A 22529-nucleotide genomic window follows, 5' to 3' on the forward strand; every position below is an offset into this window, starting at 1 on the left:
ATTCTACAGCCTTTACTCTTAACCCCATTAAGGTCCACAACTATTGATGGATATTAGCATGTGTAAGCTAATATTTTCCTGAGCTTTTTCTCCAATCTAAACATACTCAAGAATACTAAATCCTATTCCCCTGTCCTAGCTAGCTTTATGTCAACTTGACACAGGCTAGAGTCATGTGAAAGGAACCTCAATTGAGAAAATGACTCTATAAGACCCGACTGAAAGGTACTTTCTTAATTAGAGATTAATGGGAGAGGGCCCAGCCGATTGTGGGTAGGGCCACCGCTGGGCTGGTGGTCCTATAAGAAAGCAGGTTCAGCAAGCCATGGAGGCAAGCCTGTAAGCAGCATCCCTCCATGGCTTCTGTGTCAGCTCCTGACTCCATATTCCTGCCCTGTTTGAAGTCCTGACTTTCTTCAGTGATGAACTATGCTGTAGAAGTGTAAGCCAAGTAAACCCTTTCCTCCCCCATGTTTCTTTGGTATTTCATCACAGCAATAGTAACCTTTACTAAGACAGAAGTTGGTACTAGAATAGTGGGGTATTGCTATGAGGGACCTGAGCATGTCGGTTTGGGAGAGGATTGTAGGAAGACTTTGGAACTTTGGGCTAGAAAAGTTATTGAGTGTTGAGAGCTCAGTGAGCTGTTCTGTGGGAGCTTGAAAGATAAGAACATTGAGAGCCATACAGACAATAGAGGCCTCACTTGTTGAGAAGATGGTTTTCAAAAGATCTGACTGTAGGTAAGCCTGTAGGGCATTTTCTTAATTAGTTATTGATTGGGGAGACCCAGCCCATAGAAGGGCCACCCCTGGGTTGATGGTCCTGGGTTCTATAAGAAAGCAGGTTAAGCAAGCCAGTAAGCAGCCCCCCTCTGAAGCTTCTACATCAGGTCCTGCCTCTATATTCATGTGCAGACTTCCTTCAGTGACGAAGTATGCTGGGAAAGTGTAAGCCAAATAAACCCTTTTCTTCCTAAGGTCATGGTGTTTCATCAAATCAATAGTGACCCTGAGGCACCCCCCACCGCCCTATGTCTATAGTTACCTTTTTGTTCTCATAGCCACGGCCCTAATTTGACTACCTCTTATTGCACTATAATGTTGCAGTTGTCAATCTTTCTGCTTCTGACCACCCACGCAATTCCACTGTAACCTCTATACTGCCACCAGACTTCTCATTGTAAGAATAACTCAAATATGAACAAAAACCAATATATATTCATTTAAGAATATTAAGAAATACAAAATGCATGCAAATGAATATCAACGAGGTATAGTAACTTTTGACATTTTCATACACACCTTTGCACTTTTTTTTCCAATACAGGATTTCTCTGTGTAGGCACGGCTGTCCTGGGACTCGCTCTGTAGACTAGACTGGCCTCAGACTCACAGAGATCCACTGCTTCTGCCTACCGAGTGCTAGGCTCAAAGGCATACACCACCACCACTCAGTTTCCTGAGTATTTTTTAACAACGACAACAAAAACACACTGCTGTATTTAGTGGGATCTTAAAACAGCAATGAATTTTTTTGTTAATCTGTGCAACTGTCATCTATAACATATGATGAATATATAATGGTTATGTCAATTTATTTCAGACAAATTTGGTCCTGTTAGCCACATCAGATGACCATGCTATATTTTCATGATGCTATTTCAAGATTGCTAGATGCTTTATATAAATCCTCACAGTTTATCTAGTAGTATTCACTTATTTATGTCAATTGTTTTGGTTATTTCTTTCATTTTTGTGGATTCTTTAAAAATTGAGCCATTAGAGATAAAGATTAACAATTTATCAGACATGAAGATGAAATTTTTAATATACCTCCTAAAACCTTCTAGTGTACCGGGCACTGTGTTAGGTGAGAAAATGGTTAGCAAACCAAACAGTCTTCCCACTTTGAAGGAAGTACCAGTACAGTAAGAGAGGTATATATGCACAAGGCTGCTGCAAATCTGACCTGGAAACTTTTGTCTGGGGAAGTGGGACTTCCGTGAGGTAGGGCAGTGGGAAGACATGAGTAAATGTTTACAGGATGAATCTGAAAAGATATGCGAAGACTGATCGTACAGACCTTGTGGGAAGTACTAAGGATCGTAGATATTGAATGTTCTCTCTCATCCTCTCTTAAATTTATTCATCAATGACATTAATCCTCCTTTCCTTAATCTCTTTTGTCCCTCATGTTTTATGTGTCATGGTTATATGCTCCCCATTGCCCTCTGGTCACTGTTTTGTAAAAATAGCAATTTTCTTAGTTCACTGTTTAAGAACTACAGCCAAGTTAAATTCATTAAGCTGAGGTCTAGGGGATGACAGTCTAATTCTAGAACACGCGTTAATCAGCGACTGAGCACTTTAGTAGAATCGCTACATAAATAATTCATGTAAGTGTTGTTATGTAGCACAGGCTGGCCTCAAACCCTCAACCTTCTGGCCTCAGTTTCCCAAGTATGAGATTGTTAGGCACATGCCACCATGCTCAGAGCTATTATCTCTATTATTTTTAGGCTAAATTTTCTTTTGTGCAAAATTTTATTTAGACTGAAATTTCAATCAGTATTGTTTTTCTATATGTTGAATAAAGGAAGGATAAATGAATGGGAAAAGGTTAGAGGTTAGTAGATAATCCAGAAAGAAAAGAAAAATAGCCCAAGGGTAATGGGTAACAAAATAATGCGTTTAAGTCTTGCTTGCTGTGCAAGTGAGCTACACACAGTTCTGTTTTGTATCCATTTTATGTTGGTTTAGCAATGTTTGTCCTTTGCAAGACTTAAAGTGGATATTGCATAGGCTCCTGGCCAGAGACTTACGTGTTCCTGAATTTTGTAACTTTTGAACTGAACTTCGAGGGAAACATTTCAGAATGCAGACTCAGAGCAAACTATAATATTAACAAAATTACTAAAGGAACAGTTGTGAACTGGTGTCTTTCTCAAGACAAGTCCACTGGAAATTTAGGGAGTGATCTGAAGATAGGAAGAATTAGGGAATTTGGGAAGCATAATTTATAACTATATGTATGTGCACGCATACACATGTGCATGTCTGTGTGGGTATGTGTGGGCACAGATGCCTTTACGGGCTCCAGGCACTGGAATTGCTGGCAGCTGTGAGTCACCGAACACTGAGTGCTAAGAACCAAACTTAAGTCCTCTGCAAGAACAGTATGGATTCAACCTCTGAACCATCTCTCTGGCCCTAGAATCCGGGAAGTTTTAAGGGAAGAGTTCATCCTCTGAAATACAAGAAACCAACCAAGGTTCTCTGAGTTTCTTCCTGCTGTGAACATCGGGCCTCTGCCCGCTGGCTTCAGGCCATCTCCCTCGTGCTATGGCCCTGAAATGTCAGTCTGCAATCCTGCCTCAGTCCAAAAAATCCAGACCGGCTGCTGCCCCGAAGTTGGAAAACATGCTGGCCTCCCCTGGCCTGCTGAAAGGAGAAAAAGAACAGCAAGAAGCAACTGAACATATTGATGAAGTACAAAATGAAATAGACTTAATGAACAAGCCAGTGAGGAAAGTTTGAAAACAGAACAAAAATAGAACAAACTCCACCAAGGTTTTTTTTTTTTTTTTTTTCTTCGAAGAGGTCAGGATTGATCGCCAAAATCCCCAATTTTTGGGTAACAACATTTTTTAACCATCCACAAGTGTCTGCACTGCTGGGGGAGGAGGACAAAGAGGCCCTGCATTATTTGACCAGAGTGGAAGTGACAGAATTTGAGCACATTAAATCAGGTTACAGAATATATTTTTATTTTGGTGAAAATCCTTACTTTGAAAATAAAGTTCTCTCCAAAGAGGTTCATCTGAATGAGGGTGGTGACCTATCTTCAAAGTCCACCGAAATCCAATGGAAGTCTAGAAAGGATTTGACAAAGCGCTCAAATCAAAAGTAGAATAAAACCAGCAGGAAGCGGCTTCTTTACCTAGTTCACTGACCATTCTGATGCAGGTGCAGATGAGTTAGGAGAGGTCATCAAAGATGATATTTGGGAAATCCCTTGCAGTACTATTTGGTTCCTGATACAGATGATGATGAAGGAGAGGCAGAAGATGATGATGATGAAGAAGAGGAAGGGTTGGAAGATATTAAGGAAGAAGGGGATGAGGATGAAGGTGAGGATGACTAGCACAGAAGAATGATGGATTCCAACTTTCATTTTCTTTTTATTTTTAAAAATCTTCTCCCGTCCCTGGGAGCAAGATACAGTCATTTCCCTCCCTCTAACCATTGTGCTCAGTTGCTTCAGTTTTGAGGTTTCTCTTAACACCATTGTTTTCAACTTATTGGGGAAGGGGATAACCTTGAGGAAAATACAACAGGAAAAGCATCTCCACTTCTCTGTTCTAAATTCATTTTTATCCTTTCTTGTCTCAAAACTGTGGATTCAATACCAACACAATTTTTATTTTGGGAAAATAAAAAAGAAGCCCTCTAGTTCCCTGGGCTCTGCTGAGGCTGGAGGGGGCTAGCCCCCTAGGTAGTACTGCATAGAATTCTAGCTCCCCGCCCCCCTTCTCTGTATATTGGGCTCAGAGATTACACTGTGTCTCTATATGAATACAGACAGCATTTACCAACATGTATCTGTCTACTTTCTCTTGTTTAATAAAAAGAAAAAAAGGAAAAAGGGAGTTATAGAAGCAAAGGGTGGGTTTGAGGTGTCTGGGGGTTTAGCATGTTTAATTGTGATGTTTAACGGACATCCTTGCAGTTTAGGGTGACACTTTTAAAATAAAATTGTCTCCTAACGATGACTTGAGCCCTGCCACTCAATGGGAGAATCAGCAGAATCTGTAGGATTTCATTTGGATTTGACATTCTCTGTTGTAACCTTATTTTTAATTTTTTGTTTTGTTTTCACTGGAAGGAAAAGATGCTCATTTTAAATGTTAATGTGTACAAGTTGCTCTGTTACAATAAAACCAATGTGTACACATAAAAGAAAGAAATAAAGAAAGAAACCAACCAAATATCACCTGGAACCCCAAATATGCAATTTACAGCATACAATTTAACCAAGAAAATTAAATAAAAATTAAAGCAAGTGTTTGCGTCTTCACCTACAACAGTTTTAAAAGGCAAGCAGGCATTCTATATGAAGCTTCTACATGAAGCTTAGAAGTAACAAGTAAAAGGCCTTGGCCAAACAAAGGCCTTGGCCAAACAAAACAACTATTTTTAGATGACCAGAAGAGTGAGTTCACAAGAACTATAGCCCTGGGATTGGCGAGACAGACTGGTAGATGCAGAGAACTCTGAGCAGAGACATCTGTGGTTCCCAGGAGCTTTCAGAGACACAGCATGGACAAGTTGGAGAGTTTAGATCTCACAGGGGAACAATTACTGGGGAGAGGGTGCAAATTTTCCTCTCTAGGCCTCTGAGAAGCTCCACCCAGCAACAGGATGAAACAGATGCTGAGACCCACAGCCAAATATGAAGGGGAGCTTGGGGAATCTTGTGGAGATGTGTGGAAAAGGATAGAAGGTCCCGGAGGGGACAAGAACCCCTCAAGAAGACCAACAGTGTCAACTAACCTAGGTCCACAGGGGCTTCTGGAAACTGAAGCACCAACCACAGAGCATACATGGGCTGGACCTAGGCTCACGAGACCTATGTAACTCGGTACAGCTTGGTCCTCATGTGGGTCCCTTAGCAACAAGAGGAGCAGGGGCCTACCTGACGATGAACTCGCTTACCTGCTTTTGGATCACTTCCTTCCAGCTGGGCTGTCTTGTCTGGATCAATAGAAGAGCATATACTCAGTCCTGACGTGACTTGATGGTCTGGGCTGGGTTTGTAAGAGGTGGGGGGGGGGAGTTCCCCTTTTCTGAGGAGAAGGGAAGGTAGGCAAGGGGGAAGAGAGAAGGAGGGTCAGAGTTGGAGGAGAGGAGGCTGTGACCAGGATGTAAAATGAAGAATTTAATAGATTTATAATTTCCCCCCTCTAAGCACTATTAAATATTCATGCTGAATAGCAGAGAAAAATCCTTCTTCCTGTTGGGGGGTTGGGAAGGGCTTACTTCCAGCATTTGATATCAGAACTTGCTTGCCCTCAGGAGAAAAGACCTAACTTGCTGGGGTTCATTGAAGCAAACCACTGCAGCTGCCTCTAGTGGTAGAGGGAAATAAACATCTGCCTACAGGTTATTGGGAATGAATTCAGTGTCTGCCATCAGGCTCACTTATAGCCAGGGACTGGCTCACAAGACTGTAGAACCCTATCTCCTCCCACTTCCCATTTCATTTCTATAGTTCCCTGGAATCCATGTATTGTGGTCACCTATCACCAAAGTTAATCTTATAAAGGGATTTGAAGGGAAGTTTTTGTTTGTTTGTTTGTTTGTTTTCCTCAAAGTTCTAGCAGAGGAAGTAGAACCATTTTCGGGACATGCTTTGGAGATGAGCTGAATTTAGTAGCACCTTCCTGATCTTAGCAGGAACAATGCTCCCTTGGTAGTCCTCTCCTAAGGCATAGCTTCCGTTATTCATTTTGGAAGATTATCTGAAATCCACTCCATTTATCCAGCGCTAGAATCCTACAGCTATTCAATACCTTGTAATACAACAACCCCTTCTGTTAAACTGGTGTTTTCCTCTATGGCCTAACCCTCACTGATGGAGTAGTACTCCAACTGGCTATAGACAACTGTCTCTCAAGAGAAGGGGAGGTTCTTGCTAATGGAGCCATAGGTAAAGGCACTTGGCACCAAGCCTGACAACCTGAGTTCCCTCCCCAGGGCTCAAACGGTGTGCAGAGAGAACAGACTCCTGAACGTGGAGCTCTGGCCTACGCATGACACACGATGCACAGGCATACACGCATGTGATAAACAAATACAAGTAATTAAAACTGGGAATTGTGGATGCTTATCTAATTTCAGAGTATACATGGGAGGAAAAATCTTTGCAACGTCAGCGGCCATCAGAAATCCTTATGTAAATCATCACTGTGGTTGCCAAGAATGAGATGGCTACTGAGGAGAGGGTTTGGACAAAGCACATAGCAACAATGAAAATGGGGAATGTAGATTTCTGGGATGGACTGTCTGATTTTAGCTGTACTGGAGATAGGGGAGAGGGGGAGGTAAAGAAAAGGGAGGAGGGAAGGGAGCAAGAGGGAGAGAGGTGCTTAAATAAAGATCACCACAAACTTAGTTTTTAAATTTAATCCCTGAATCTCTAGGCATGAGGAGAGATTTAAAGAATTTTAAAAAAAAATAATGCTAAAAGGAACACTTCCATCTTTAGGTTTAGAACAATCTTATCTGAAAATAAGATGCAGAATATGATATTCCTAAACATGTGGATGTTCCCTTTTGTTCATGGATCTCCAAGAGCTTCTATCTGACACACTTTTGAATCCTTAAGTACTTTTTCCGTATTTATTGAGATTTTTTTCTTTTCTTTTTTCTTTCTTAGTCTCATACATTGCATTGATTGACCATTGGGTATTATAGTAAGTTTGCACTCCTGAGATAAATACCTTTTATTCATGGTATATTGTCAGTTTATATCATCATTTAATTTGCAAAATTTTGTTAGGAATCAATGCATGTGTGTTCATAGGGTTTATTGGCATGCTTTTTTAAAACTCTTTAATCACATTTATTTTTGCTTCTTACTCAACCTCCAATCCCTTCCAACACCCCAACATCAAGTAGGAGAGAGAGAAAGGATTAGGGGGAGAGGGTGCTTAGTTCCCTTAGCTGCTTCCTGCTGCTTAGGGTCATTGGGTTCCTTGGAGCTAGTCCAGTCCTCCTTTCAGAAGATCTCCTTGTCTCACAACAGCAACCAGGGGCAACAAGGGGTAAACAGGACCAGCTTTGTTCTTTCTCAGAGCCCCACTCTCTGAGCTCTGGCATTTATTCTGTCTCCAGAGTCCTCAGATTCAAGCTATCTGCAGCTGGCAAAGAGCTCCTCTCAGAGCCTGCATGAGGCAAATAGTCTGCTGCATGGACCATCTGAATCAGTCCCACAGCTGGGACCAAAAACATGTTTATATCCACCACATTTGTTCTTTACAACAACAGCTTTTTCCTTTGATTGGCATATCACTATTTCAAAAATATTTTGCTGTTAAGCAATAGTATGCAGGGCTAGAACAATATTTAGTCTCTGGTAAGGGTTACCACGGAGGCAAAACTTCTTTCTTGGCCTGTCATCTTCAGAAGAGGCTTTCACCTTTGGCTGCTGAGAGCCGGTGTTCAGACAGTCCTCACTGTCCTAAGAACCCTGTTTGCTCTAGTTGTGTCTTCTGTCATGCGTGCGGGACCTGTCCTTACATGAATAACTGGTATTTGTCTGGGCATTCAAGAGATTCTTTTGAGATCTTGGTTCTTCTCTGCAGTTTCCTCTTCTGAGGTACTTCCCCAACAACTCTAGGCTTCCTACTTTACCTAGATGCCCAGCCCCTTCTCACTCACAATTTCTCTTCCCTATAGTCTAGAGAAAATTTTGTAGATATTTTGTTACCATTAAAATTACTATGTATGTGCCTCCTTGGCTCCACGTTTGCACTCACAGAAACCATAGTCCATCTGGAGTCTGACGCTGGCTCCATTTCAAATTTATAGTTGTGCCTTGTCCTTTGTACTAGACTTTGCTGTATTTGTTTTTCTATTTCTGATTCTTGGCTTGCTCCAAAAATGTACTAATGGTCACTTTCACTTCAAAGCACTTCATTTATATTACTCTGCAAGGACTCAACATCAACTTCTGGTCATGAGCCACTGACTCACTCAAAACCAGTGGACCTTACATGAAAGATCACCTCAGTGGTGATTTATACAGTTTTACTTTACTAATATCACATCCTTGAAGATGAAGTACTAGCTGCAATGGCAAAGTCCAGATCACTGCCTACTGTGTATTTTGGCTTCTTCTCTTCGGCAATCAGAGTGAATTGCAAAGGCGCTGGGCTCTGAGTAAAGTCTTAGATTCATGTTCACAAGGAACTATTAAAATGAATCTGGGTATGTAGATGGTAAACCTCACGTGAAAGCTTTCTGTTTCATGGAAACTTATTATTGTCTAGATTAAGGAATAGTACTGAGTGCTGTGTAGCTCTTGCAATTGGGGTCACAGGGCCTACTCTGTGTCATCCATTAGGCCTCATCATTAGGCATGGACCCTGATACTACTGAGCTTAAATCATGCCAGTTTCAGAGAATGAGAAAAGGTTGTTGTCATTACTTCAGAGAGCTAATCATAGGGTCCGGAGGAGAGGCTCAGCACTTAAGAGCACTTGCTGTTCTGCTGGAAGACCACGGTCCAGATCCTAGGACCTATGTCAAGAGGCTCACAACCCCCTATAACCACAACTTCAAAGGACCTGACACCCTTCTGACTTTCATGGGCACATGTATGCACGTACAACCACACACACAAACACACATACACACACCCCGTAAAATAAATTTTAAAAAAGACAGTCGTAGAGGGGTGCTATAAGGATTTCTGTATTTATTCAAAGATAGACTGGTAATGAAGTGTATTCCAGAACATACTAGGATTCGTGCTTTGGATGATCGTATTAGTTGCTTATGTGGAAGTAGCTCAAAGGACACGTAGAGATCAGCCCAAGGCCGTTTTGGTAGATCCAAGAAAGATAGAGCGCTGTCTCAGTCCATTGTGAAAGCAGGGGAGGTCACTAGAAGCACTGTACTCCAAGTAAAATGTTGAGGTGAGTTAATAAGGTACGCTGGTGGGAGAGAAATATAGTATAATGCTGCTCAAATTACACATGTTTCAACTAGCCAGTCACCTAAAAAAAATGATCCCCTCTCAAGCTTTGCTAAGAAAATAAAAGTCATCAGAGAACAACTTCCTTCTTGCCTGTCGGCAAATCTGCCCTTAAAGGGAGCTGAGGGAAGGTTTGTCTTCAGGGGAGGGAGTGCTTACAGTTAAAGTAAGAGGAAAGGACAAGCTTCTAAAGGTCTACAGGAAATGTCTGTATAAGACTGGGCTGCTACTGTGAGCTCTTTACTAAAGTCTGAAAGACAGAGGAAGGCTCTCTTGATCCACAAGAAGGAAATGAAGGGAGTGATGAGGAGGGGTGAATTAATTAATGAAGACACTAAAAGATGAGAAGATCTCCTATGTTCATGGATAGGCAGAATTAATATTACGAAATAAGTTATGTCACTAAAGGCATATGATTTGTCATACAAGGCAAGTGCGGGTAAAAGGCACAGAAAGAAAAAACATTAAGGAAAGCAGATGGTAGGAGGTAATGCGAAGACTGGACCCATGGCTAGATATAAAAATCAGCTGCTCATATAGCAGAAGGCTTACCACGTGCTGTGTATACAGTTTGGAGACCTGTGTGCTGCCAAGTTGTGGCAGCTATGATGACTGTAGAAACTTTGTATCAAGGGATACAAGTCACCTACTTTGGGTTATTTTGGATCTTCTCCATGACCTGACAAAGATAGGGATATGCAAATGCATTAAAAACAAACAAACAAAACAATGGCAATAGCATATATATTTTCTGGGGGAAAAAAAGGGTAAACAAAAACTGTTACAATACGGCTAATTTCTCGGTAAGATTGGTGACCAAGTGTAGGCGCTAGTTTTTTTTAAACTATTGTATTTGGGTTTCTTAGGCCTCTACCTCCTTTCCAATCACCCCAACCCTCCGTAGGAGAGAAAGAAGGTTAGGTGGGAAAGGGGATGTAGACCTCTTTAGACTTGGTTCTGGTTGGTTAGGGTCGTCGGGTTCTTTGGGAAAATACCAGTCTCAGTCATCAGGACATCTAGCAGTCTGGCAACAGCAAACAGCAGAATACACAAGCAGCCTTCTTCCTCCTCAGTCGGTTAAGCCACGTCCTCTCTCTGGGCTCTGCTATTCATACTCTCACAGAGTTCTCAGGATTAAACTAACTGCAAAGACCATGCCCCTTTCTGAGATGGTTACAGCTAGCAAAGATCAACCCCTCTCCTAGCCACATAGCTGCTCTCAGCTATGGATAAACTGAGGCAGTCCCATATTCCACGCTTGGGATTAAAACAAAAACATATTCATATAACACAACTTAGTTTCTAATGAAACCAAAAATTCCATTACAACCAAGTCACATGACTTATTAACTATGTAGCCATAAACATTTTCTTTCTGAGAAAGGCAAGGAAGGAAATCTCTGTCACAATAGTTACAAAAATACCTAGAAATAAATATAACCAAGGAGGTGAGGTGAAAGTTCTTCACATGGAAAAGTTTAAGATGTTGAAAAAAAAATTAACAAAGACAGTAGAGGATGAGAAGATCTCCTATGTTCATGGAAAGGCAGAACTAACATTATAAAATAAGCAGTCTACAGGTTCAATGAAAGCCCCATCAAAATCCCAAAGACATTCCTCACAGAGCTAGGAAAAAAAAAAATATATATATATATATATATATATATACTAAAACTCACATGGAAACACAGGACACTCTAAATAGCTACAGCAGTCCTGAGCAGAAACAGCAACACTGGCTCACAACACCCACCTCAAACTATTCTATAGAGCCATAGTAACAAAACCAGAATGGTTCTGACACAAAAGGTGACGTGGAGAGCAAACGAACAGAATGGAAGCTTCCCCCTACCCCACCCCTCGTCCAAAAAAATGCCTGGAGTGGTGCCGTCCATGTGGTAAGTTCCAGAACAGCCAAAGCTACCGGTGAGACCCTGTCTCAACAAACAAACAACAAAATGAAACAAGATAAAATAAATCTACACAGTTAAAGTTACCTGTTTCTGACAAGACTGTTGAAAAAACACTCACTGGAGAAAAGACAGCCTCTTGAAGATACAATGCTGGGAAAACCAGATCTTCACATGTGACACCAAATCTATGCTTCTCATTCCACACAAAGTCAGCTCAGTGGATCCGAGACTTTAATGAAAGAGCCTCAACTTCTACACTTCCGGAATAAACCAAAGGTAAAGCTCTTCAGGTTAAAGGCGTTAAGTGACAAGTTTCTGAAAAGGGACCCACCAGGACAGGAAATAATCTGTTGTTGAAAATAAAATGGTATTGGGATTAGTATTTTTATTATTAATCCTATAGTTATTTCAATGGTATTGTTTAACCTGATATCACCATCAATAAAACACAGACACCTGTCAGATTTTATAATTGTCCTATTTACCTTGGGCTTCCCAGATATTCTACCTACGCTATCTCAATAATCCCAACATCCACTTCCCAGCCCCCATCCAATGCCATCTGCTTAACCATCCTTACCTGGTCTACTTTCTATCCATAATCTTATAAAATACTTGCTTATATTCTTTATCTGGGCCTCTCCATGACATTACTGGAGTCCTTCTTCCTGGCCCACATGGTCCCTTCTTCACACTAACCCATCGTGGCATCCTCCTTCCTCCTCTTTTCTTGTCTATCTGTCTGTTTCTATGACTCTCCTGAACCCAAAGGCCAGGAACCTTAGCCAGGCCTACCCCGTTCTTCCTTGCCCAGGTTTTAGGCCCTTTAATCAACCAATCAGGAATAATGTCTTAGGCAGGTTTACACAGTTAGGGTAGGGTGGTTAGCAGATCTTGAGAGCCAGTAATTACCATCAAAGTACAAGCATCAGGCCAACCCCCAACAATATTCTCAAGACCTGACAGATGAGATCATATTAAATAAAGAAGCTTTTGCACAGAAAAAGACGATCAGCAAAATGAAGAGACGGTTTACAGGAGAACAGTCTTTGCCAGCATGGGATTAATATCAAAGATACATAAAAGAGCTACAAGAAGTAAGTACTACCCTCCTATATTATTCAATCTGTAATTATGCTAATGATCTGAACAGCTCTTAAAAGAAGAAATACAAATGGCTAAAAAATACTTGACAAAATGTTCAACATCTTTTGCCACCATCAAAATGCCAATTAAAACAATTTTGAGATTCTATGTCACCCCAGTCAGAATGTCTGTCTTTTAGAAAATAACAACAAATACTGGCAAAGATGTGGCAAGAAACCTATTTTTTTTTTTTTTTTTTTGCTGGTAGGAATGTCAACTTGTATATTGTGAAGCCACTATGGAAATGAATAGGGAAATTCCAGACAGAGAGACAGAGACAGAGACAGAGAGAGCCACAGAGAATTAGAGAGACAGATGGAAAGACAGAGAAAATGAGAGACAGAGAATGAAAATAGAATTACCATATGACCCAGCTATGCTGCTTTTGGGTATAAACCCAAAGGTCTCTAAATTAGCACACGACAGAGATAATCATAAAGTCATGTTAATTGTTACACTATTCCCAATATACAGGAAATTGAACTGGCTTGGACGTTTACCAATGAATGAATGGATAAAGCCAACGTCTGATATATACACAACATATTGATTTTCTACATTGATCTATTGTTTAGGTGTGTGTCACGTTACACACGTGAATGTCAGAGAACAGAAGTCGGTTATCTTTCTAACATGTGGGTCTTGGGGATTGAACTCAGGTCATCAGAATTAGCGGCAAGTGCCTCTACCTGCTGAAGACATCTCCATAGCCTGACAAAAATGGGTTTCCTTTTGACATATGTATTTTGGCCACATTAATTTCTTTTATTATCTTCTGTGCCCCTCTTGTCCTTCCCAACGGTCCCCTTCCTCTTTGCAAATAGTTACCCTTCCCCTCTACTTTCAAGTCTTTTTTTCAAGATCTAGACTCCGCTGGCATATTTGGCTTCACAGGGTGATTTCCAGGCCAATCTGTTTTACTGAGGCGACATGATTTGTTCTGCTTTGTGGCTGAATCAAGCTCCCTGGTGTGTGTGAACTACTTTGTTCATTCACATGTTGATGGGTACCAGGGGGCTGACTTCATAACCTGGCTGATGTGGGCAATGCAGGCTCTCTCTATTGCATGCTGACTTCGTTTCCCTCAGATATGATCTCAGCACTGTTTCAGTGGAGCATTCAGAAGTTCTGTCTTTTACTTCTGACCAAATTCCATGTTCGTTCCCAGAGTGGTTGGATTCATTTATACTCACACCGATATATGTAGGTGCCTCATCTTTGCCAGCATGTGTTGTATTTGTTTTTGTCGAGAGTCCTTCTGCTTGGGACCTTGGCAGAGTTAAAATTTGCATTTCCCCGATGGCTGAATGCAATGCTGAACCTTTCCCCCACCTCCACACACATATGCTTACTGAACTCTGCATTTCTTTTTATGAGAACTACCTGCTCACTTCCTTGCCCTATTTATTGATTGGATTATTTTTTGTTTTGCTATTTAAATGTTTTTAGTTCCTTCTATGTTCTGGATATTAGTCCTTTATTGGATGAGTAGCTGACAAAGATTTTCTCCTAGGGGTAGACATCTCCTCACCCCGCTAATGGTTACCTTTGCTGTACAGAATCCCTTTAGTTTGATGCAGTCTCGCCTGCAGATTCTTGCTATCATTTTCTGAGCAATCGGAGACCTATTCAGGAAGTCTTTGCCTACGGTCGAGGAGATGGCATTGTGGGTAAAGTGCTTCTGCAACTGTGAGGAACTGAATTTGGATCCCAGACGCTGGGTAAAGCCCTGGTGGTGAAAAGCCCTGGTAGCGAACAGCTGTAATTCTGGTGCTTCTGTAGAGAAATGGGATGGGAAGCAGAGGCATGAAAACACCCTGAAGCTTGTGGTCTAGCTAGCTAGTAACAAGAGACGCTGTCTGAAGCAAGCTGGAAGATGAAGATTGTGACTTGAGGTTGTCTTTACATCTTCTATTATGATCTTCATCACGGCACATGTGTGCACATGTGATTTTTAAAAAGTCTCTGTCTATACTTAACTCTCATAATTTCAAAGTTTCAAGTTTTACGTTAAGATGTTTCATCTATTTTAAATTGGTTTCTGTACAGAGGGAGACATAGGCATGTAAAAGCAACTTTTATTCTCCTGCTTTGGCTGTCGTCAGCGAGGCTGACTGCCTCCTGCAAACTTAGGCCTAGTCCTGGAAGCTTCTAGCTTCCATATAATCTGACCTAGGCCTAGAATGTTTTCAGCCTCTGAGAATTACTGATTAATAATCTCACCATTTCTTGTTCTTTCTGAGCTCTGAGCTGCCTGTTTCAACTCTTCTGTCTCAAACTCCTCTCCCAACTAACTTATTCAATCTGGCTTTTCTCTTGGCCTCTGAACTCTTCTGCTTAGCCACAAACTAACTCCAACAGTCTGTTCTAATCTCCTGACTCCTTCTCATTCTCTCGCTCATTCAGTCTTCACCTGAGTTCTCTCTGTGCAACCTGTTTCTCTATTACTGTCCCAGTAAAACTGCCTCCTCTCTTTCTCTCTCTGTTATTGCCTCTTAAGTACCTTTCCTTTCCTCTCTCGTCTTTTGAGAGTTGGGCATATTCTGTTATGTCAAGTATTCTCTGATTTGTCAGTTTTTCTGCCCCTCAATTAGATATCACTTTCAAACATGGGTGCTTCCTTTTAACTTTACCTTCATTGTTTGGGATTAAAGTTGTGTACCACTATACCTGGATCTAAGCTTTTCTTTACCTGAAACTTGCTCATTACCAGATTGGCCTTGAACTCATATCTGCTTGCCTCTGTCTCCTGAATTAAAGTCGTGTTTTTATTCCAGGCGGATCTCACAGACCTAGAAGGTCTTTGGATGTGATCTCTTGCCAGAACAGCCACGTCCTGAATGAACCTAACTCTCCACCTACTAGGCATCTAATTTCTGCTGCCATATGTGAACGTCTAGTTTTTCGGGAATATTTGTCAATGGAAATGCATTTTCTGCAATGTGTTTGATATCTTTGTTGAGAACTAAATGGCTGTAGTTAGTGGATATATTTCTAGGCCACCTCTTATACTCCATTGCTTTACATCTCTGATTCTGTACCACTATCATGCTGTTTTTGTTAGTGTGACTCTGTAGTATAATTTTTTTTAATTTATTTTTATTTCATGTGAATTGGTGTTTTGCCTGCGTGTATTTCTGTGTGAGAGTGTCAGATCCATGTGAGCTGCCACGTGGGCAGTGGGAAGTGGACCCAGGTCTTCTGGAAGAGCAGCCAGTGTTCTTAATCCCTGAGCACCTCTCATGCCCTGTAGTATAACTTGAAATCAGGTATTACAATTTCTTCAGCACTAATCTTTTGCTCAGGATTGTTTTGACTATTCAGTCATGTATGCTTCCATATGTTTCTATGACATTTTAAAGTGATGAATGTCATTAGAATTTTAACAGACCAACACTGAAACTGTACATAGCTTTTTAGTAATATAGCCATTTCCAGAATATTAATTCTGTCTGTCCACAACAGGGGAGGCGTTTCTAAACCGGACTCTCTGTCACTGAGCTATACCACCAGCACCAGCGTTCCTGTCACAGCAGCTGCTTCTCCTCCTCCTTCTCCTTCACATATTCCTTCTCCTATTCTTCCTATTCTACTTCCTTTTCTTCCTGATCTTTCTCCTCCTCTTTTTCTTCTTCTTCTTTTTTTTTTTTTTTTTTTTTTTTTTTTTTGAGATAGGGTTTCACTCTGTGTCCCTGGCTGATCTGGAACTTTCTGAGAAAACCAGGCTGGTCTTAAACATATAGAAATCCACCTGTCTCTGCTCCCTAAGTGCTGAGATTTAAAGCATGTGCCCCCACACCAGGCTGTATCATCTATTATTTATGCAAAATAATAAGTCTTTAAGTCTTACCTTCTCCTTTCCCTTCCATCCTCTCACTACCTCCCAATGTGTCCCCGTCTACTCTCCTAAATTGGGGGCATTTTACCTGTTGTTTTGTTTGATGCTGTTGATTTTTTTGTTTGTCTAGTTTTTTGAGACAAACTTTTACAATGTAGCCTAGAATAGTCTAAAATTCACAGCAATCCCCTGGCCTCAGCCTTCTAGATTGCTGGGATTATAGACCTGGGATTATTAAAGGATTATTATGCCCGCCTTGCTTTCATGGTACTTAAAAAATTATTAGTATCCATCAGTTGTACAAAGTAACAGATTTCTTAACAATATTTTCATCCAATTATGTCATGTACTTTGACAAAATTACCCTCATTACCTGTTCTTGTTCTCAGTCTCTCTTCCAATTCTTTTTCTTTCTAAACTTTCATGTCACACACATATACATATATACATATATGTATACACACATACATATGTATATGTGTTTTTTCTAGTTTCTTCACATAAGATGCAACATATAACATCTGTTTTGTGAGTTTGTCATATTATCCAATTTTACAGATGTGGCTTCTGATCTTCCCTCTTGCCACCAACCTACCTCTTTGAGTATTTACAACACACATATGACACTGTATTTCCTCCTTTTAACAGATGAAGAAAGGAAGGCAGATAGAAGGTTAAGGAACCTCACAGTAAGTATTAGAACTCATATTTTAATCTGGTTTGTTTGATTCTGGAACTTTGCTGTCTCTTCATTCAACAAGTAACAAATGTTTAAATGACATTTAAGCAGAGTAGGAAAACACTGATAATTGTTGAGATCCAAGTAGGACAGTTCTACACGGAGAGGAAGATTCTATGACCTTGAGAAGCTGTTAAACTGGAAACAATTAGAAATAGGGACACCTTTTAGGAAACACCATTTGAAAAAATAGCTAGCTACAATTTGCAGAATGTCTTTTTTTTTAATTTTTCATCAATTACACTTTATTAATTCTGCATCCCCCCAATTGCTTTCAGCATCAACCTTCGATCAGAAGTTAGAACAGTAGAAAGGGTATGTCATTGCCTTTTCTGATGCCAATAACCCAATTCCATGGAATAGGTAGATTATAAAGGAAGCAGGTCTTTTTTTGGCCCATGATTCGGAAAGTGAAAGGCTTAGAGGGTTGCACTTTGCAACTTGGCATTCTTGTTGACAGAATACCAAGGCATGGTTATTGAGCGGCAGGATTCAGCAATAGGTTCTCACTACAATGACCTCACATAATTCTTACCTTCTGTTATGGTTTGCATATGAAATGATCTCCTCCCCACTCTTACTATGAAGGATTGGTCCCAGATAATGGGGGAGGTTGTGAAAGTTTTAGTATGTGGACCACTGGAGAATACAGCATGGGGAAAATCTTGTTTCTGGCATCTCCTTCACGCTCTCTGTGGGTCCATCACAAGGTGAAGAATCTCTTCTGCCACTGTAACATTCTGTCCATCTGCCCTCTGAAACTCTGAGCCAAATGAACCTTTCTTCCCATGAGCTATTCTCTCATTTGGTCAAAAATTGGGGAAAGCAAACATGTCACCTTCAAAAGCCATTGTTGGATTGTTTCTACTTTTTAAAATACAATAGGCTAGGCAATGGTGGCATATGCCTTTAATCCCAGCACTTGGGATCCAGAGGCAGAGGCTGAGGCAGGTGAATCTCTGAGTTTGAAGACAGCCTGGTCTACAGAGTGAATTACAGGACAGCCAGGGCTACACAGAGAAACCTTGTCTAAGCAAGCATGCACAAACACACACACACACACACACACACACACACACACATGCACACACACAGACGCACACACTATATCCAAATAAAGGGCATGATTTATTAAACACTTGCAAAATTCAATTGTTTAATACATAAAATATATTTTATTTTTGAAACAGGATCTCTGTCTCTCTCTGTTTTTTGTTTGTTTGTTTTTCATGACAGGGTTTCTCTTTGTAGCCTTGGCTATACTGGACTCTCTTTGTAGACCAGGTTGGCCTCGAACTCACAGCAATCCACCTCCTTCTCTCAGTGCTGGGATTAATGGCGTGGGCCACCAACCATGCCTGGCTGAGACAGAATCTGTTAATGCATAAAATTTAACATTTTTCATTATTTTTAAATGGAAGAACATATATATATATATGTTTTTATATATAAGATATATACATATATAACATAAAGTATGTATTTTCAGGTGAATTAAAGAACTGACTATTGAAATTTTATAAATTTATATCAATAATAGATCTCTTGTTTTGTTTTGATTTTGAGAAAAGCCCCCCCCCCCAAGTAGCCAAGTTTGGGCACAAACTCATGATCCTCTTTCTCCAAATTTCCAAGTACTGGCAGATGAGGTATTATTGTCCATAGAAAATTATATAATATTGAAACTTTTAATGTATTTTTGACAGAATCTGCTTTTAAAAACTCTTTAGAATTCAGTATTTTCAAAACTGCTTCATTTCCATGGACTAAAAGAATCTTTAGAATTCATGTTAAACACAAAATTAATTGTGATAATTTATAACTTTGCATGATTTCTGTTGGTTCCACTGCTACAACAAGAAGACTATATCACTTTGTTAGTAAGTATGAAATTTGACCCTCAAGCTTATTTGTTGAAGGTGGGAAAGATCAAAACGAAAAAAACAACACCGTCCTCCAGAGTGGCTTGGCCACACTGAGTGAACATCAGGGCTCAAAAAAGCAACATCATTATTACACCCAAGCATAGCATATGTATAACCTTCCAGTACTTTCTCTACTTCCCATCTCCTAACTCCCGTTTTTCCTCATACTACTGATGACTGAAAGCTGGAACAATTGCTCCTGCTTACAACTTAAGTTGTGCCCAGCCAGAGGGCTTTTGTTCAGAATCTTTCTGTTCTTTAAGGGTCCCCCTCATCCCTCTGTTTCCATTTTCTGTGTGCATCAACTATGCTGCGATGAGTACTGTGGCAACTTAAAGACAAGCATAGGGGCTTCGGGACATAGCAAAGTCAAAACTAACAGGACCAGGCTTGTCTCCACATAGCTGAAAAGCTCTCTTTGTTGCTCTGAGCAGCATAACTCCAACTGCGCACATTCCTGTTCTCAGAATTTAAGAAAGAATACAAGGAAGGCGGGCGTGGTGGTGCACGCCTGTAATCCCAGCACTCAGGGAGGCAGAGGTAGGCGAACCACTGTGAGTTGGAGGCCAGCCAGGTCTACAAAGGGAGTCCAGCACAGAGAAATCATGTCTCGAAAAACAAAAAAACAAAACAAACAAAGAAGAATACAAGGATTGGAAGATGTACAAAATTTATGCCTCTAATTACAGAGTTTGATTCGAACTCATTATAGAATTTATTATTAAGAATGACAGCAAGAATGTTGGAAATAAAAACAGCCATTTCCCCATAAGAAGGACAATTTTCAGGTATGACATAAAACATTACAAAAGTTACATTCCTGTTCTCTCTAGCTCACTCTCCTCTTTCCCCCTCCTCCCACTTTCCTGCTACAAGTGTTTGATTGCTGGTATTAGCAACACAGAGAATTTGCTATTCTTTTAATATCATCGTTAACATATTTCAATAAATCTAAGTATTAGTGTGGGAACAATCTTAGGTACTGAGAGGCAAATGAACATGAAAAAATTCAAGTGACTGAAAATAAAATAAAATAGATTCAAAAGAAAAGCATAGGATGACTCTGGTCAAAGTAAACCACTCTAGAGAGAGTCCTGTGAAGAATATTCAAAAAGATAGTTGTGGCTCCCTAGAGCTACTGAAATGGGGAAAACAGACAGCGGTTTTGCATATGAACTTCAACAGAGATTCCCAACAAAAGAGTTTTGATTTAAGCTTTGGCTCAGGGCAGCTCAGTGCAGAGGAGAACACTGTGGAGTGTGAGGCAGTAGGGACTGTGTCACTAAGAATGACTCACATACCTTTAAGAGCGCTGAACACTGAAAAATCAGGGATTTAAAAACATATATCCGAGGAAGCAAACCGAGAAGGTGCAACTTAAAGTGGCTTCTAAAATATGAGAATATCTGAATATTTGAACTAAAGGAGTTAACTGGGAAATATTAGCCTAAGTACTATCAGAAATAATATCTATGTCATAAAAGAGTTCATACAAATAATAAGCCTAATAAACGTTCTCCAATAAAATGAACAAATTATATAATTTGATTGATAACAAAATTAATCATATAATATTAAAATGCTTACTATTTTATTTGTTTCAGTAATAATTAAAAATATAATATTGAGTAAGATTTTTAATCTATTATAAGAATGCATTATATATTGTACTATTATATTATAAATGCAGTAATATAGAGGTTAATGGTAGGATGACATTGGAATTATTATATTTGCTGTTGTATACATTGTTCAAACTATATACAGTGTTATTAGGCAACACATCTAAAAAGCTATATACTATGTCCTCTTTTGATTTTTTGTTTGTTTGGTTTGTATTTTTGAGATAGGGTTTATCTATGTAGCCCTAACTGTCCTGTAACTTGCTATGTAGATCAGGCTGGCCTCTAACTCAGAGATCTACCTTCTGCCTCCTGAGTGCTAGGACTAAAGGCATGTGCCACAACCACTTGCTCTCTTTTGATTTTTGCACAGTTATAGAAATCTATTCTTATGAAAACACCAAAAAAGTAAAATGATATGGATTATCATTTCATAGGACATGAAAATAAAAATGTGAATGTCCAATGATAAAAAAAATTGCTTAAATAAATTGTGGTTTAAGAACTCAGAGAAGTACTGTTGTGCTGCTATTTGTAGGGGAAATACAGGAATCATAGTAATAATTAAAATTAAAGAAAATTATGTACATATACATACATATATACATATATTTTTATAAGAGTGAGGCAGTAAAACCAAAGCATAGTGATTCAGGAAAGAAGATAGGGAATGCTTCTAAGGTCCAAAGAATATAATTGTAACCAGAATTGAATAACTGATACATTGAATGTCAGTCGAAAATAGGGTTGCTGAAAAATAGAAACAAACAAACAATTTGATAGTGGTAGTGGGGAGGAATGTCAAAGGCAAAGCGTTTGCACCCATTCAGCACAATTAGCTCATCTTATCTTGCTAGTTTAGACATTATGGGATGATGTTTGTGTGCTGGTCACACTAATTCCGCCATGTCAATGTCATCAGACATCCCAAGTATCTTAAGTAGAAGCAAACAGGACAAAGCAAACACAAAATGCCAAACTCGACAGTAACTCTTTTCGATGAAATTGTAGTTTTACATGTACCCATCCTTTTGAAGTGACATCCCTGAATTCAGTCATTTCAGGGGTAGAGAGCAAATTACATGTCAGGCTGTTAAAAATAAAGGAACAGTGAAGAACTGACTAAGGTTATCGGGTCACCTGGCTTTCACAGGTGACATCCTTTCTCTTTTATGTAGTCTTTCTTTGTGTATGGAGATGAGAATTACAAATTTATGCAGTAAGCATGAAAACCGTTTAAGGTTATTTTAAGTGAGAAGGTTAAAACACAATACCTTGTCCACCATGAAATATACTTTAAAATACATACAAATGTGGACACAGCAGTAAGGGATCTTGGAAAGAGAAGGAATAACCGAGGGGCAGGCATACCAATCACATTTCTATTTCTATAAAATTTGGCTTACTTCATAAAAATAAGGAGGAGAATAAAGGCAGCTTTTGCATCTGAAGTTTCCTAAGAAGATGTATTGCTATTGCATCTGTGGTATGGGAACACTGAGGAAGCAGGTGGTGGGTGTGTGGGGGGTGAGGCTGGAAGGGCCAGGATATAAGAAGTCTGCTCTGCAACAGTCTCCCCTAGAA

At 39.9% G+C, this 22529-nt stretch overlaps 1 pseudogene; it reads left to right on the forward strand.

Annotated features, from left to right (window-relative positions):
• Positions 1-3125: 3125 nt before the first annotated feature.
• Positions 3126-4598, forward strand: LOC110562412 (protein SET-like; annotated as a pseudogene).
• Positions 4599-22529: the final 17931 nt, after the last annotated feature.

Source organism: Meriones unguiculatus, chromosome 3 (assembly GCF_030254825.1).
Source record: "Meriones unguiculatus strain TT.TT164.6M chromosome 3, Bangor_MerUng_6.1, whole genome shotgun sequence".
NCBI classification, from domain to species: Eukaryota; Metazoa; Chordata; class Mammalia; order Rodentia; family Muridae; genus Meriones; species Meriones unguiculatus.